We start from the raw sequence: 6,000 nt of genomic DNA, 5'->3' as shown, positions 1-6,000 counted from the left end.
ACCTGGGTCTATTAGAATGCCCCCTCTTGGGACACGCTCAGGATCCAACTGCATTCTTTCTAAACAAAATTTTATCCTCATCCAAGGATATGTTTACTAATGAGAGAGAGAGAGAGAAAGATGGGAAGAGAGAGAAATTTTGATGTGAGAGAGAAACATGGATCCGTTGCCTCCCATTTGTGCCAGACCTGGGAACGAACCAGCAACCTAGATATGTGCCCTGATGGGAATAAAACTGCAATCTTTTTTGGGGGTACGGGATGAGGCTCTGACCAATTGAGCTACCCAGCCAGGGCTCTAGCTGCATTCTTTGAGAAGCATGTGTGACCAGATCACCTGGAGTGTACAACTTGAAAACATGCAATTGCTCTCAGCTATGAACTCCCAGCCATGAGCTCCCGCCAGCAGATAACATCAACTGCCAGCCAACTGCATCCGCCTTCCTGGACATCCAGTTCTCTTGCACCCTCTGATGAGTCCAGCCCCAGCTGCCGGCTGGCTAATTGCACAAAAGACTTTAAGCAAGAAGTGGCTCACGGAGCTCCATCAACCCACGGCACCAGGAGAGATAATAAATAAGTACATAAAATAGTCAAATGCTAACTTTATCCATTTCTTAATTTTATAGCAGGTACTAAAGCTGTTCGTTGAAAAAAAAACCCACATAAATGAAATAAGCTAGCTGCTTGGCAATCTCTTCCTCATGCCCCCTGGGTTATTCTTCATCTCCCCCCAATACCATGTTAGCCCTTATTCCTGAAGGCTACTTTGCTGGGTGGTGGCACCACAAAGACTCAGAATTCTGTAAGCCCTTTTCCTGGGGCTTACACTCCAACCGGGAAGAGAAGATGAAGATGCTTTTTCCAAGAAGGAGAAGCCATTTGTGTAGTCTCGGTCCTGGCGTAGCAGTGATGTTGAACCGTGTGTTGTTAAATGCAAATATTGCTTATTTCCTATCACATGCACTTGGGAGGGAGGAAAAGCTATCTAGGCTTTGAGCTGCCCTTTGCTCACACGGATTGTTTTTCTTCTGCTGCTTCTTTCTGGTAGAGTTCTACCTTTTCCGGGGTCTTCAAATGTTAGATTTCAGGAGGGCACGTTTCTCCCAGGTTAGGAGCCACGAACCTGCGCAGATCTAGTATCTTTATTGATTTAGTATTTGTAATACTGAATATACATCTCCCCGTGTGCAGTGCAGTCAGTGCCCCTTGGCCGTTGGTTGAGAGTAAACAATGGTTTCCATGTGGAAGGAATAGAGCTTGCACGGGCCCCCCTTTTCTCCGAAACCTGCTGCATCTACCATTTGCTTCACTGCCCAGGGCTCCAGTGGTCACGGGGGCTTCTCTCCATCATGAGAATTCTGCCTGAGGAGGGTATCAGGGAAGGGTGGGGAGGTGTAGGCGGGGCATCAATTGAGGCTCACAAATAACTACTGCTTAATACACATTTCAAATGTTTGTTTTTTTCCCTTTATACATTTACTATGAAAGTTTAAATAGATCTTTTTAACAAGGATTTTTGATCTGGTTGATAAATGTGTGCGTACATACACACAGCAAGTGAGTCCTGTGACAAAGTTTTTTCAGAACAAAGTGGTCTGCTACTCTTGACGGCTCCTCACAGATCCTTCGGAAATTGTATTCTGAATGTGAGTTACCACAACTTGATGGAATGGACATTGCTTTCTGGAACGCACCAGTTGGGAAGTGTAGTGTCTTCTCCAAGGTGCTGGCCAACGTTGATCCCACCCGCTTGCTGCTGTCTGGCTTGGTTTAGATCACCTCCGCAGTGGCTGATCATGCTTCATTCCCATCAGATGGTCTTGGGGGGCGGGTGGGGTGTTGAGCCTGGCTCTTGAACTGTGGCCCTTTTCATAAGCTTGAAAAGTGTGTACCATGCATTTAATTCTTCATTCATTCATTCATTCATTCAACACACCTGCATTATCTGTCTACTGTGGGCCAGACACTGTAATAGGGGCTGGGTTACAACAGAGCAACACACAATTATTGCCTTCCAACAGCTTCCGGGCCTGTTGGAAAGACCCTTAGGTCTTTTTTTTTTTTTTTTTAGATGATTTTATTGATTTTTTTACAGAGAGGAAGGGAGAGGGATAGAGTTAGAAACATCGATGAGAGAGAAACATCGATCAGCTGCCTCCTGCACACCCCCTACAGGGGATGTGCCTGCAACCAAGGTACATGCCCTTGACTGGAATCTAACCCGGGACCCTTCAGTCCGCAGGCCGACGCTCTATACACTGAGCCAAACCGGTCAGGGCAAGACCCTTAGGTCTTAATCAAATAAATGCTGAGAGGGAGACAGGAGTGTTTTACAATCAGGGGATGGAGAAGGGGGAAGCCTCAGAGTGTCTGACCTAGAAAAATGACTGGGAATGAGCCAGGCGGTGATGACTGGGGCTGGGGAAATGCACGTAGAAGGGAGGTTGGAATCGCAACTATCTGAGATGTTTCGTGGGGGTTACTAACTTTTCCCTGGGGTCTATAAAGACACCTGGACATGGAGATGTTTAAGCTCGTCCTGACATTAAGAAAAAATGTAAGCCACTCAGTCATCTTTTAAGTTACAAGCTGTTTTTTCAGACAGAATGTGCCCACTTTCACTCATGGCTCTCAACAGTGGCTTCTCCTGAATGTGGTGGTCCCTCTGAAGCAGTTTCATCTGAGTTACTGGTAGTAGCTGCCATTTTGGGAAAGTGTTTTTTTTCCTTCCATATGGTTATTGTACCTCAGTGTCACTGCTGATGTTGGTTATGGTCTATAATATTAGCTGCTTTCTTTTGTATCTACACACATTCTGAGGTGTGTGTTGTGCAGTGATCACCACCATCCATCCCCAGAACTCCCTGCTCTCTCCTTCTGCCCCTGGAATAGCCCATTCTGCTCTGTCTCCACGGATTTGACTACTCTAGGTACTGCACATAATCATTGTGAATTTTAAGTTTTTTGGCAGAATGGGTTATCAGACTTGAAATGGTGCTGGAGAAGTAAGTTATAAAACGAATTGCCGAATGTTTTTAAATACATTTAAGTGTTCTGCACATAGATTTTTTGATTTTGTATGAATGTGTAATTTATTCTGAAGCTGGTGCTATCAATGTGTTTGAAGTCATCATCTTTGGGGTCAAAACTTTTAGCCTGATAAAGACTATTGAACAATTAGGATGGCATCATTGTACTATAAATTAAGTCATGAGGTTCTGTCTCATCTAAATTGATTGGATCTTCCTTTTATATGTAAAATTATGTGTCTATCAGCCAAAACAACCGTATCCAATATTCCTTAGCACAACTTTGTTATTAGCTAAATGTGTTATTTTACACATTTTTGAAGATAAATAAAAAGAAGATTTTTATCTCATATATCCAAGAAATTATATTTTATACAGGCATAAAATTTTCTTAATTTTAAATAGTAAAACTGATTCTGAGAAAGATGAGAAATGATAGCTTACATTGTCCCAAACCTTTGTAAAAAATATATTACACAGTAAGATTATAGACATACTTTTAGATTAAAAATAATTTTATTGCCAGGTTATCCCTGTGAAAATTTAATTAATAAAAATTATGAATTGCAGTAAAAATAACTTCCATAATGGCAAAACTTAGGCTTTTACAGCTTTCTGCTTTCAATATGATGTCATCTTTGCCAAAATGATTTAAAGAAGGCCTTCACTCTTAGAACTAATTTCTTTATAGGTATTGCAGTTCTTAGGTTGCAGTAAAGACAGAGGAACCTCATTAATTCTCACTTTGCTAATCCATAAACCCTATAATTTCCACAACAATTCCTTAGCAATATCATTTTACTTCACAGGAAACATTTTATAGCAGGGAGCTCAAGGCAAATCTTGAATCACTAAGAATTCGTTACTTTTGCCAAATATACTACAGGCCATTCACTAGCTGACTATCATAAAGTATTATGACTCTACTACATTTATTGGAATAAGCTAGTAAAGCAAATATCATGATTTCAAATTCAGATGTAAAAAAAAACCAACATTTTTCCATACATAAATATATATATTTTGTGGTAGATTGTTACAATAATGCCCCCCCCCCCCAATGAACTACACTTTCTTATATTTATGTACTTTTGCACCTTCAGTTAGGAGGTTGAGTACATTTTTTCCATTTGTTGACTTGTGACTTGATTTGACCAATACAATATGACTAAAGTGACATTGGGTAGCTTCTAGTGGCTCTAAAGCTTCCACTTTTTTAAAATATATGTTTAATGATTTCAGAGAGGAAGGGAGAGGGAGAGAAAGAGATAAAAACATCAACGATGAGAGAGAATCATTAATAGGCTGCCAACGAGCCCACAACTAGGGCCTGTGCCCTGACCAGGAATGGAACCATGACCTCCTGGTTCATAGATGGACGCTCAATCACACCGCCAGGCACTAAAGCTCCACTTTTGCCCTCTGGTAACCCGGAGACTTCCATGCTGAGAATAAGCCCAGATGGAAGACCTTCTGGTGATAAAGGCCCAGGTGAGCTCCCCCAACTTGCCAGCTGATCAAAGCCCAGGCAAGACCAGCAGCCGGACTCCTCCATCAAAGCCACAAAGGCATGAGAAAGAATATATCGTGGCTGTTTCAAACCATTACAGTTAAGAGTGTTTTGTTGTGCAGTAATAAGTAACTGATACAGAAACTGGTATCTGGCAGTGGGTAAAATTATGACGAAAATCTGAAACGTGGCGTTGGCTTTGGGAGTGGGCGGCAGGTGGAGGAGGAAAGGGCAGCGAGGAGCTTGTTCGCAGAAGCTGGAAGAGCAGTGAGAACATGGCTATTGGACTTTGGAAAGGGGTGACCCATGTTGGGTAAAAGGCAACTGATGCCACGGTAACTTGGAAGATAGAAAACGGGCCTAATGAACTGATGAACTTGGCCAGGGCAAAACGCTGAATGTGCTTATTGACTCTTATGTTTATTTTTATTTTTTTGTAATCTGAGAAAAGAGGGAAGTGGACCAAAGAATGAAATGTTCAGTTTCTAATTAGAACAGAGTGGGGACTCTAAGCTCTTTATATGCTGGCGGGAAGCTGGAACTCCTTCATAACTTTTTGACTCTTGACAAATAACTGTTCGGAACCTCAGTGTCCTCCTGTGTAAGTGAAGACTATAATCCTGTGGGTCGCGACCCCTTTGGGGGTTGAACGACCCTTTCACAGGGGTCGCCTAAGACCATCCTGCATATCAGATATTTACATGACGATTCAGTAGCAACATGACAGTTATGAAGTAGCAATGAAAATAATTTTATGGTTGGGTCACCACATGAGGAACTGTAGTTAAAGGGCCAGAAGGTTGAGAACCACTGCTCTAATCCTTCTGTGGCCTGATTGTTGTGAGAATTTAATCAGATGGTGCATATACATCCCCTGCTGTAGGGGCTTGATAAGTGGCAGCTGTGGTGGGGGTGACTTCTCTGAAGCCCAGTGTTTCCTTGGGGCCCGACTGCAGGCCTGGACGCTTGGTCCATGCTCTGCACGCAATGCCCTTCCCCATCGTTACTGTGCTCCCATTTCCTGGGTTAACCAAGGGGGTGAGGCAAGAGTGGCCCCCCGGCCTATTTGTAGCATCACTTCTGTTGAACCACCGCCATGAGCCCACCTTCCCACGTGGGCAGGAAGGCAGGAGCGCTCTCTTCTCCCACCAAAGGCTTCGGTAACTATGACTCTAAGCGGCAGAGGAACAAAGACTGATGAGGCAGCAGCAAACCCAGAACAATGTGTGGGAACATGGAGAAGACTCCTGAGTTCCTCATTGGTATGTGAGCCACACCCTGAGGCTCAGACAACAATCACTGCCAGGCGCACTGTCTTTGAGCACAAAGGACAACCAAGTATAATACTGTCGGCCGTTCGGTCCAACTTTCTTGCTGGTAACATTTTCAATTTTTTATTTTTCTCACTCCTTGACAATATCATGATTTCTCCCTCCAGGGGATGAGACTTCAGGCCCCG

Source organism: Myotis nattereri, assembly GCF_964212035.1.
Source record: "Myotis nattereri genome assembly, chromosome: 6".
In the NCBI taxonomy this organism is placed as follows: Eukaryota; Metazoa; Chordata; class Mammalia; order Chiroptera; family Vespertilionidae; genus Myotis; species Myotis nattereri.
Note: the sequence above shows the minus strand (reverse complement) of the source record.